Source organism: Mustela nivalis, assembly GCF_964662115.1.
Source record: "Mustela nivalis genome assembly, chromosome: X".
In the NCBI taxonomy this organism is placed as follows: domain Eukaryota; kingdom Metazoa; phylum Chordata; class Mammalia; order Carnivora; family Mustelidae; genus Mustela; species Mustela nivalis.
In genome coordinates this window covers 34,436,246-34,448,469 of record NC_139040.1, presented here as the reverse complement: position 1 = coordinate 34,448,469, position 12,224 = coordinate 34,436,246, and positions in this window count along the sequence as shown.

Below are 12,224 nucleotides of genomic sequence, written 5' to 3'. Positions count from 1 at the left end.
CCCTCTGACCGAAAACCCCACCCCCAGTGCAGCATTTTTATATGATCCAGAAAAGATCTGTTAGTACCCAGCTTCATGCAAGGGAAGGAGGTGATTGGTTAATTTGTACAGTGCACCATTTTTTCTGCCAGGGCTCCCCAGAGATCTGGCTTCGGTCTTGCCAGTCTTGGAGATGTGACATGACTGGCAGTCTAGCTGCTCAGGAGAGAATGGAAGTGGCCGCTTGGGCTGGTAGACTTCATTGATCCTCCAGCTCTTAGCGTCCCACTGGGGAGGGAAAGAGTTAATCCATGCATCCAGCACCCTAACTTCATCAGGACTATCCAGAGAACTAGCATCAGGACTATCCAGAGAACTAGCATCTAGACCTATCTTAGAGCTCTGTTGGGTCTATCATAGTGTAACTGTCTGGGGGAGAGCAGAAGAAGTGGCCCTTGAAATTAAAAAAAAAAATAACTGTGGAACTATGTTAATGGATACAGAATATATAAAGATGTAATTTCTGGCATCAATACATAAGTTGGGAATGGAAATGTATACAAAAGTATTGTTTTTATACAGTTGAAGTTAATTATCATCAGTTTTAAAAAGATTGTTTTCTCTAAGTCTCATTGTAACCACACACACACAAAATAAAACTTGTGGAAATTACACAAAAGAAAAAGTAAACTAATAAAAGCCAAATAATTTCAATTTTTTGTTAATACCAAAAAAATTAACAAAACACAAAGGAAGACAGCAAGAAAAGAGACAAAATAACTATAAGATTAACAGAAAGCAGCTAACAAAATAAAAATGATAAATCCTTTCTTATCAATAATTACTTTAAAAGTAAATGATTTAACTCTCCAACCAAAAGACATAGAGTGGCTGAATGGGTAAAAACAATCAACCAACCATGACCCAAGTATGTGCTATCCAGAAGAAATTCACTTGAAAATCTGAAAATATCTGAAGTCACTTTCCCTTGGATGAATATTGTTTGATTCTTGAGGATAGAGTACCATCTTTCATGTTCTTGACTGGAACAGAAAACTAGAAAAGAGGGAGGTACAGGATTTGCTCAGTACATAGTCTTGAAAAAAAATTGCTTTCTTTAAGTGAAAAATGCAATTCCTGACTTAAAACTATCTTCCAATTTATATTGCCAATCTAAATGTGAAGCCAGAAAATCATAAGCTTTCAATAAGTTTAACAGTCATGGCCTTCAATATCTTTTCTAAAGCAGTGATGTGATTCCCCATGCTTTCCACTCCAAAAACATCTCAAGATAACACTGCAAGGTAGCATTCTGTTTGTCTATTGGAGGGGACCTTATCTGTCAGAAATAGCATGGAAATCACCCATGTATGTTGTGCAACTAAAGGCCCTGTTCAACTTGTTCTTCTATAGAGTAAAAATGTATATCTGTAAGAAAAAACATTAAAATCAAGTATAAAGTATGACAAATTCTGCCACCCATTTTATACCTATTTAATGCCTATAATGCTGATTGATGGAGAAATCTGATCTTCTAATGAAGTAAGGGTTGTTTTGAATACTGTTAAATTAGGAAGAGACATAAATGTACCTTTATGTAAACCATGCTGGGTGGTTTTACCATAATGTGACAGCCACCAAGACAAAGAAATGTCCTACAGCCCTGATTGTAGTATCTAAACTTGACTTTCGTCATCAATGTTGCTGTTTCCTGAGGTCACAGCAATCATAACATTGAGCTACTGAACTGAGTGAAGATGTCCTGGAAGGACTTACAAAAGTTGATATCCCTAAGGTGCATTTGATCGAGGGGTTTGCAACTCAGCTATGGCATTAAGGAAATCTCATTGCTTTTGTTCCCTCATTTGTAAAATGAGGAGAGAATTGGCTGACCTGAAAAACATTTTAGGGGATTAATTTATTAATTAAGGTGACTGAAAAAGGAAGAATTACACAGAAGTTAAATTTGGCAATGAAAATGGTACATTAACAACGGTCTTTAACCAGCTCTACTGGTATGAATTATATGCAGAAAGAAGTGCTACAGGGTTTGATTAGTTTATTCCCTAATCACTGGAACATAGGGGACTGTGTGGTGATATTTTAGGCTACATTGCTGAGATCATGTTGAGAGACACAGAAGGAGAAAGAGAGAGAGGGAGAGATGTTTTCTTTATATGTCTCAAGTAGATTGGTTCTACAACCTTCACATTTGAAGACTCACCAATATAATGAGTATAACGTGCCAGATATAGAGCCTGACCCAGCGTAGTTACTCAGTAACTGTATGTTTCTCCTCTCAACCATGAAAGCAATACCTTCTCTTTTGACAGCACCATCCTGAAAGGATCATACTCATCGTAACCAGCATGACTCTTTATCACACCATGTCCATAGGTACTTTGCATCTTTTAATGTATTAATAAGCTAATTTTATCGTCATTTCTCACATTCATCTTTTATAGATGAAGAAACTGCAGCACGGTAAAGTTGAGTGATTTGTCAAAGTTCACATAAACCAATTTAGTGGTGTTTATCACAGTCATCAGCTCTGTGCCAGATAGTGTGCTAGAATCTGGGGATACAACAGTAAGCACATTTGCTATAGCTTTTGCCTTTATGAAACTTGCAATCTAATGGTAGAGAGAAGAGGAATCCAATTATCATACACTCAAGGAAATGCAAATCTCTGGCAAGTGCTATGATAAGTATGTGTGCTATGAGAATATGTAACAGAAGTAACTGACATGGTCTGATGGGTCAGAGAGGGCTTATCTGAGGAAATTCCATTTTAGATCAAAAGGATACAAAGATGTTAATTTGAAATAATGGAGAAGATGCTACAGGAGAGTGAGTGAGATATCCACAAGGTTCTTACTGTAAGGATAGATGCATAGAATATGCATACACAGGGGCCTCTGGGTGGCGCAGTTGCTTAAGTGTCCAACTCTTGGTTTTGGCTCAGTTTGGGATCTCAGGGTCATGAGATCAAGCTCTTTGTGGGGCTCTTTGCTCAGCATGGAGTCTGCTTAAGACTCTCCCTCTCCGTCTGCTCCTTGCCCCAACAGGTTCTCTGTCTATCTAAAATAAATAAGTGAATCTTTAAAAAAAAAAAAAAAAAAGGAAAGAAAGAAAATGCACATACGCACACATGCAAAGTTAATGTGACTGGAGCAGAGAATCTGCGGAGGAGCTTATGCAAAGATGATATTGCAGATGCAGGCATGAAGGAGCCTAAGCAGAGCCTGGAGGCTATGTTAAGAAAATTTGTTTTAGGTAGAGTGATGAAAAGTCACTGAAAGGTTTTAAGTATGGCAGGAGCTGAAATGGGAAAGAGGCATGAAAGACAGAGCTTCCATTTTTAAAAGGTCAGTCTTGGCAGAAGTGTAGAAGGTAGATAGGAAGGGGGTAGAGTGGAGATTAAGAGGCCAATTTTGAGGCCATTGCAGGAATTTGGACAAAAGTTGGCACTAGCTCTAACAGGATGATGGTAGTGTAGATGCTGAGAAGCAAATGAACTTGAGCCATACATGGTGGATAAAATGAATAAAACTTGACAACTCATAGATTTTGCAAGTAAATAAAGGTGACTGAAGTTTGGCAAAAAATGTAAAAAAGCAATTTCTTCATAGAATGGTTTTCACTGATGTTATAAACTTTGATGACATAAATGAAATTTATGGATTCCCATTTTTTCCCTTGCCTCCAATCTTTTCTTTGTCCCCTTTCTGTTATGTGTAAGCTACTAAAATGCCTCTAACTTCCAGCCATTGGACCCAAGATACTTGGCCAAAGTGTAGTTTTCACTTGCTTAGAAAGTATACCTCAGAGTGAGAAGTTAGGTTTAACAAGCTTCTTGCATCAAATCTGTGGATGCCAGATGGAACATTGCACCCTATCCCAACACAAGTTTCCAGAATCTTAGACCAAATTCTATTCAGAGGCTGCTAAGGATAAGAGATGCCAATATCTGTGAAAACAGACTATTCAAGTATTTCTCAGATACCAGCTTCTTTAAAAAGATTTATTTATTTGACAGAGAGAGATAGCATGTGTGGCATGGGGGTAGGTTCAGAAGGAGAGGGAGAGAGATTCTCAAGCAGATTCTGTGCTTAGTATGGGCCCAACATGGGCCTGATGAGGGGTTCAATCCCAGGACCCCGAGATCATGAGCTGAGCCAGAACTGAGGGTTGGATGCTTAACTGACTATGCCACCCAGACAACCCCATAGGCTTTTGAATTTTATCTATTTCTAATTGGGTAAGTCAAGAGCTGTCTGCCACTGTTTTGGGAGGATTATTCTTGATTGAGGTGGTGTGGGCATGCAAGAAAATAGAATTTAGGTGAAATAAAAATGCCACTTGCCTACTTTAGATTGTCTTTTTGATATCATTTTGAGACAAATGGAAGCTTTTAGTGAATTGCAAAAAACATAAACCCTCAGTACTTTGTAATTATTAAGAATTTACTAAGTTCAGTTACTGGGGAAAAGTAACAGCAAAAGTATTGAATATGGGAAACCTGAGCATTTTATATATTTTTTAATTTATTGGAAGGAGATAATAGTCCCTATTTATCTGCCCTGTTGTGGAAACTAAAGGAAATATCTTGCATGGAGTGATATTGAGACAGGAAATAGTATGCATAAACCAGGTATTATAATGATGATCTTTGAAGAATCAATTGATAATTTACTGTTTCTTAATTCAGTTTTTCTACCTAAATTGGGATAAATTTCCTTCTGTTTTCCAAGTACATTGGTCTCAGAGTAATGCTAAAATTGGGTAACTAGTATCTTTTGCAAGTGTTCCTAATTTTTCCAGCATTTTCAGGGCCCTATTAATGATAATAGAAATGGATAATTTTAAAATTTGTAAGCCAAGAATTCAGTCAAAAAAGAAGTAGATTTATGAGATTCTCCAGTTTTTCTAATAGCTTTTATAATGACTTGTTCGATGTCCTTACTGGTGACTTGGTAGAGGATGGGTTGTGGGTACAAGTAGCATCAAATGACAAATCCTCTGCTTGCCATTTTTTTTAATAACTTGTTTTTGTTTTTCTATGTTTTTTGGAAAATAATGGTATTCTTACCCCACCTTCCAACATTTTCTCAAAATGCTACAGTAAAAGATACAATATGTATTGGATTTATGGTCATATTGGTATTTAACATAAATTAATATAAAGACAAGTTTTAGTCTTATAACTTTAAACAGAAACTTATGACTACATGTTTTTTTCTTATCAGAAAAATTGACCTTGATGATTAACTTACCATCTTTTTCCAACTAGTCTGAATGGCTTTGGTGTAAAAGTTTTTTTGTGTTGTTTGTTTTTTTGTTTTGGGTTTTTTTTTTTTTTTAGATAATAGCAAAAATTTACTAAATCAGAGAACTAAAAATGACAAATTCTCTTACAGTTGATTATAGATATTGCTACATTTTGTGCTAAAAATAAGGTACTTCTTTTTAAAATTTTTGTTTGAATTCCAGTTAGTTAACATAAAGTGTAATATTAGTTTCAGATGCAGAATACAGTAATTCAACACTTTCATACATCACCTGTGCTCATCATGACAAGTGAACTCCTTAATCCCCATTACCTATTTTACCCATTCCTCCCACCCGCCTCCTCTCTGGTAACCATCAGTTTTTTTCTCTGTAGTTGGTTTGCCTCTCTCTCTCCCTCTCTCTCTCTCTTTTTCCCTTTGCTCATTTGTTTTGTTTCTTAAATTCCACGTACGAATGAAATCATATGATATTTGTCTTTCTCTGACTTATTCTACTTAGCATATTACTCTCTAACTCCATCCATGTAATTGCAAATGACAAGATTTTGTTCTTTGTTATGGCTGGGTAATATTCCATTGTATTTATCACATCTTTCTCCATTCATCAGTCAGTGGGACCCTTGGGCTGTTCCCATAATTTGGCTATTGTAGATAATGCTGCTATAAACATCAGGGTACGAGTGCCTCTCTGAATCGGTATTTTTGTATCCTTTGAGTAAATACCTAGTAGTTCAATCTCTGCATTGTAGGGTAGTTCTATTTTTAGCTTCTTGAGGAACATCCATAATGTTTTCCACAGTGTCTGCATCACTTTGCATTCCAACCAATAGTGTAAGAGGGTTCCTCTTTCTCCACATTCTAACCAACACCTATTATTTCTTGTGTTGTTGATGTTACTCATTCTGACAGGTGTGAGGTTACATCTCATTGTAGTTTTGATTTGAATTCCCCTGATGACCAGTACTGTCAACTGAGCATCTTTTCATGTGTCTGTTGGTCATCTGTATGTCTTCTTTGGAAAAATATCTGTTCATGTCTTCTGCCCATTTTTAATTGGATTATTCATTTCTTGGGTGTTGAGTTTTTTAAGTTCTTTATATATTTTGGATACTAATCCTTTATTTATACTGCCCTTGTCATTTGCAAATATTAAAAGCTTGTTTTATTTAGATTAGATTGTTCTTTTTCTGATCTAGCAATTTTTATCAACTAAAAATCTATTTTTATCAGTTCTTCTTAAAGTGCTACATTGTTTGTTGAAAATTACAAACACATTAATTGTCCTATGTTAGTTTATTTTTAAATTATTTTTATGTAAAATATCTACATTGCTCTACTTGGGCCCATTAGTTCCTTAGTTTGCACTTATTTTGTTCTCATCTAAAAATTTTAAGGAAAGAGATGTGGGCCTATATTACTGTGTCATTAAGATTATGTTAATTAGATTTTAGAAAGAAATAGGGACTGAGAAGCTCAAACCAAACCACTAAATTAAAGAAATAATTAGAATTTTGGATCAGATTAGTATATTGAGGTCAAGTATCTGGATATCATGACAAAGATCAATCATCCATTTTCCTATCTAGCCATTCCTTGATAATTTATAAAATGTCATGTACTATGTTAAGTTGAAGATACACATATTAATAGAGCCCAATCCCTGACCTCAAGTAGTTCACGGTTTCATCAGGAAGTCTCGTTATCAAGGAAAAGGCAGAAAAGTTAGCTGTCAGATGACACGTGGTCATCTCATCTCAGGGGCTCAGAACATATTTTTATTAGGTATAGACTATATGTTAAACACATAACACATGTGCTACATATCTAGCTATATGTGTATTAAATGTATATATATATGTATAAATATAAATTAAATGTAGCTATAAATGTATTAAATGCCTGACTTAATAGTTATTTGGACACTTGGCTGGAGAGAAGGGTGGGATTAGGTACTTCAAACTCTCCTGGACACTGTTGGACTGTGTTGAGTTAGCATAGCTGCAATGAAGGTGGATCTACCTAAAAATCATTTGGAAAAGTTGAATGTAGAAAGGGTGTCATTAAAAGTGAAACATTTTCTTTTAGTTGATCTCTCTGTCTCATAAATACAGAAGTTGACTGAAACATAGACTTAATTCATGCTAGAAATCCATTTTACTAAAACAGGTCTCCCTTTATATTAGTTGGTCATTCAGACTTTGCTAAGTTCTGTGCTTCATTGTGAGCAGTAAAACATTCATTTGTTGTATGACTTGCACTCATTTTCAAATATATACTGGGTGAATTTTTTTTGAGGGGGACCAGTGTGCATAACCCCATGAAACTCAAATGCAATTTCTATGTAGCCATGGTAAATTAGCATGTATTGTTTAATTGTAATTAATGCTTTTCATAATCTATCAGATATGCCACTTTACTGCAATTATTATCTTCATTTTGCAAATGTAAGTTGGTTTTTTGGGTCTTGCAATTGGGCAGCTATTAAAGGCTTCCTATTTTAAGTATGTAGTGTCACAGTTTTTTTTTTTTTCCTCCCCACTTCCAGGAAAATCATACATGTAGATTTTATTGAAGACAACAGGAGGCTGTGTCAAATGAGCTTTCCTCAGGCTTTGATTTCAGAATTCAGGTGATTGTCATTTACTTGAAAGCTATCACCCTTAGCACAAGAAATGAAAGAATGGAAGTTCTTTACTCTATGATCTGAAAATGTTGAGCTCAAGTGTTCATTCAAAAATTCAAAAAGAAAAAGAGAGATTCTGTTATACAGATGTTAAAATTAAAGTCCCAGTGCTCATTTCTATACAAGACAATTATTTCCATTGTTCTTTCATAAATTTTTTATTACTCAAAGAATTTTTACCTGGAATGCAGCTACCTTGTTTTTCTAAATGTAGGTTGAGCCTTCATGATTGAGCCTAATGAGAGATCTGACTAGCAAATCATCCAAGAAAAGCAGCTGCAGAAATCCATATAGTATAGGGCTGATGGAGATATTAAAAACCTATTTTTAAAGCTCAGAAACATTTATGAAAAGTAACTCGGGGGGTGCCTGGGTGGCTCAGGGGGTTAAAGCCTCTGCCTTTGGCTCAGGTCATGATCCCAGGGTCCTGGGATCGAGCCCCGTGTCGGTGTCTCTGCTCGGCAGGGAGCCTGCTTCCTCCTCTCTCTCCCTCTGCCTGCCTCTCTGCCTACTTGTGATCTCTGTCAAATAAATAAATAAAATCTTTAAAATAAAAAGAAAGAAAAGTAACTCGGGATATTCAAAGTCTATCAAGTAACTTATTGATGAAAACGCTTGTTTCAGGTTGGAGTCAGAAGGTATTGATGGTAAAAAAGTCAAGACATCACAAGATATCCCAATTTGGGAGTGCAGTTATTTAGAAGTCATCAAGTCTAAAAGATTTATCTGATGCTTTATGGATGAAGCCATTTGATGGAATCTAATAAGAATAATTAAAGGGAGCTCTTAACATAGCTGTTTTTGTTGCTGAAACTCATGAATAGAAACAAGACAAACTTCTAAAGGGCTTTTCTCACTATCATGGTTGACTCAGATCATGCCTCAGGCATTTAGCCTTCGTATCTTTCCCTTGGCCAGCTATAGATATGTTTATGGCATGCTTCTTGAACGTTTAACGTAGATATGAGTCCAATAATTGTCCTGACTTAGCTCCATTTATGAGGCCTAGACACCAGCTAATGTGTGATATAAGGAGTCAGAGAGTCAGTAGTGTCAAGTAGTCACAGAGTAGCCGAAGGACACTGCTAGGCTCTCTTAGTGGTTTACTGAGGTCTTTCTGGGAAAACCATTGATGGCTCTGGTGGTTAGGCTAGGGTGAGTAGAATCACAAGGCCAGCTTCAGGAACTAAAGTGAAGAGAAAAGCGAGATTACTGTGGGCTGACATATATGTTCATGGCAGGAGCTCTAATACTAAGTAAGGCAAGGCTAAGAGTCAAATAACATTAAAGCCATGTTATTCATTGCTTGTATGCTTAGGTTGCCACTACAATGCTAGATGCTATAAAATAATAATGACTGTGTGTGACTTGTGTTGCTGTCTTCAGATTGCTTTCAATTACACACAGACAAATATTTTTCCTATTATCTCAAGTTTTAGCTCTTCCATGAAGCCTTCTCTAAATAATCCAGCTCCACAGCTGAATTATTGTAATTCCACAATTTATACCACTTACTTTGCATTTTTAAAATATTCACTTTTTTTTCTTTTCAGTATAACAGTATTCATTTTTTTTTTTTTTTTTTGCACCACACAGAGTGCTCCATGCAATCCGTGCCCTCTCTAATACCCACCACCTGGTTCCCCCAATTTTCCACCCCCCCACCACTTCAAATAAGTGAAACCATATGATAGTTGACTCTCTCTGCTTGACTTATTTCACTCAGCATAATCTCTTCCAGTCCCGTCCATGTTGCTACAAAAATTGGGTATTCATCTTTTCTGGTGGAGACATAATACTCCATAGTGTATATGGACCACATCTTCCTTATCCATTCGTCCGTTGAAGGGCATCTTGGTTCTTTCCACAATTTGGCGACCGTGGCCATTGCTGCTATAGACATTGTGGTTCAGATGGCCCTTCTTTTTACTACATCTGTATCTTTGGGGTCAATACCTAGTAGTGCAATTGCAGGGTCATAGGGAAGCTCCATTTTTAATTTCTTGAGGAATCTCCACTCTGTTCTCCAAAGTGACTGCACCAACTTCCATTCCCACCAACAGTGGAAGAGGGTTCCCCTTTCTCCACATCCTCTCCAACACATGTTGTTTCCTGTCTTGCTAATTTTGGCCATTCTAACTGGTGTAAGGTGGTATCTCAATGTGGTTTTAATTTGAATCTCCCTAATGGCTAGTGATGATGAACATTTTTTCATGTGTCTGATAGCCATTTGTATGTCTTCATTGGAGAAGTGTCTGTTCATACCTTCTGCCCATTTTTTAATATGATTGTCTGTTTTGTGTGTGTTGAGTTTGAGGAGTTCTTTATAAATCCTGGGTATCAATCTTTTGTGTGTACTGTCATTTGCAAATATCTTCTCCTATTCCGTGGGTTGCCTCTTTGTTTTCTTGACTGCTTCCTTTGCTGTGCAGAAGCTTTTGATCTTGATGAAGTCCCAAAAGTTCATCTTTTGTTTTCTTTGCCTTTGGAGACATATCTTGAAAGAAGTTGCTGTGACTTATATCGAGGAGATTACTGCCTATGTTCTCCTCTAGGATTCTGATGGATTCCTGTCTCATGTTGAGGTCTTTTATCCTTTTTCAGTTTATCTTTGTGTATGGTGTAAGAGAATGGTCGAATTTCATTCTTCTACATATAGCTGTCCAGTTTTCCCAGCACCATTTATTGAAGAGACTGACTTTTTTCCACTGTATATTTTTTCCTGTTTTATCAACGATTATATGACCATAGAGTTGAGGGTCCATATCTGGGCTCTCTACTCTGTTCCACTGGTCTATGTGTCTGTTTTTATGCCCGTACCATGCTGTCTTGGTGACCATAGCTTTGTAGTAAAGCTTGAAATCAGGTAACACGATGCCCCCAGTTTTATTTTTGTTTTTCAATATTTCCTTAGCGATTTGGGGTCTCTTCTGATTCCATACAAATTTTTGGATTATTAGCTCCAGCTCTTTGAAAAATACAGGTGGAATTTTGATCAGAATGGCATTAAAAGTATAGATTGCTCTAGGCAGTATAGACATTTTAACAATGTTTATTCTTTCAATCCAAGAGCATGGAATGGTCTTCCATCTTTTTGTGTCTTCTTCAGTTTCTTTCATGAGTGTTCTGTAGTTCCTCGAGTACAGTTCCTTTACCTCTTTGGTTAGGTTTATTCCCAGGTATCTTATGGTTCTTGGTGCTATAGTAAATGTAATAGATTCTCTAGTTTCCCTTTCTGTATTTTCATTGTTAGTGTATAAGAAACCACTGATTTCTGTACATTGACTTTGTGTACTGCCACATTACTGAATTGCTGTATGAGTTCTAGTAGTTTGGGGGTGGAGTCTTTTGGGTTTTCCATATAAAGAATCATGTCATCTGCAAAGAGAGAGAGTTTGACTTCTTCATTGCCAATTTGGATACCATTTATTTCTCTTTGTTGTCTGATTGCTGTTGCTAGGACTTCTAATACTATGTTGAACAAGAGTGGTGAGAGTGGACATCCTTGTCGTGTTCCCGATCTCAACGGGAAGGCTGCAAGCTTTTTCCCATTGAGGATGATATTTGCTGTGGGTCTTTCATAGATAGATTTGATGAAGTTCAGGAATGTTTCCTCTATCCCTATACTTTGAAGCATTTTAATCTGGAATGAATGCTGGATTTTGTCAAATGCCTTTTCTACATCAATTGAGAGGACCATGTGGTTCTTCTCCCTTCTCATATTAATTTGTTCTCTCACATTGATTGATTTGTGAATGTTGAACCATCCTTGTAGCCCAGGGATGAATCCCACCTGGTCATGGTGGATAATCTTTTTAATGTGCTGTTGGATCCTGTTTGCTAGGATCTTGTTGAGAATCTTAGCATCCATAGTCATCAGTGATAGTGGTCTCAAATTCTCCTTTTAGTAAGGTCTCTGCCTAGTTTGGGGATCAGGGTAATACTGGCTTCATAGAAAGAGTCTGGAACGTTTCCTTCTGCTTCAATTTTTTGAAACAGCTTCAGGAGAATAGGTGTTATTTCTTCTTTGAAAGTTTGGTAGAAGTCCCCAGGGAATCCGTCAGGTCCTGGGCTCTTGTTTTTTGGGAGGTTTTTGATCACTGCTTCAATCTTGTTACTAGATATTGGTCTATTCAGGTTGCCAATTTCTTCCGGGTTCAATTTTGGGAGTTTATAGTTTTCCAGGAATGCATCCATTTCATCTAGATTGCTTAGCATATTGGCAAATAACTGCTGATAATAACTTCTGATGATTGTTTCTATTTCCTTGG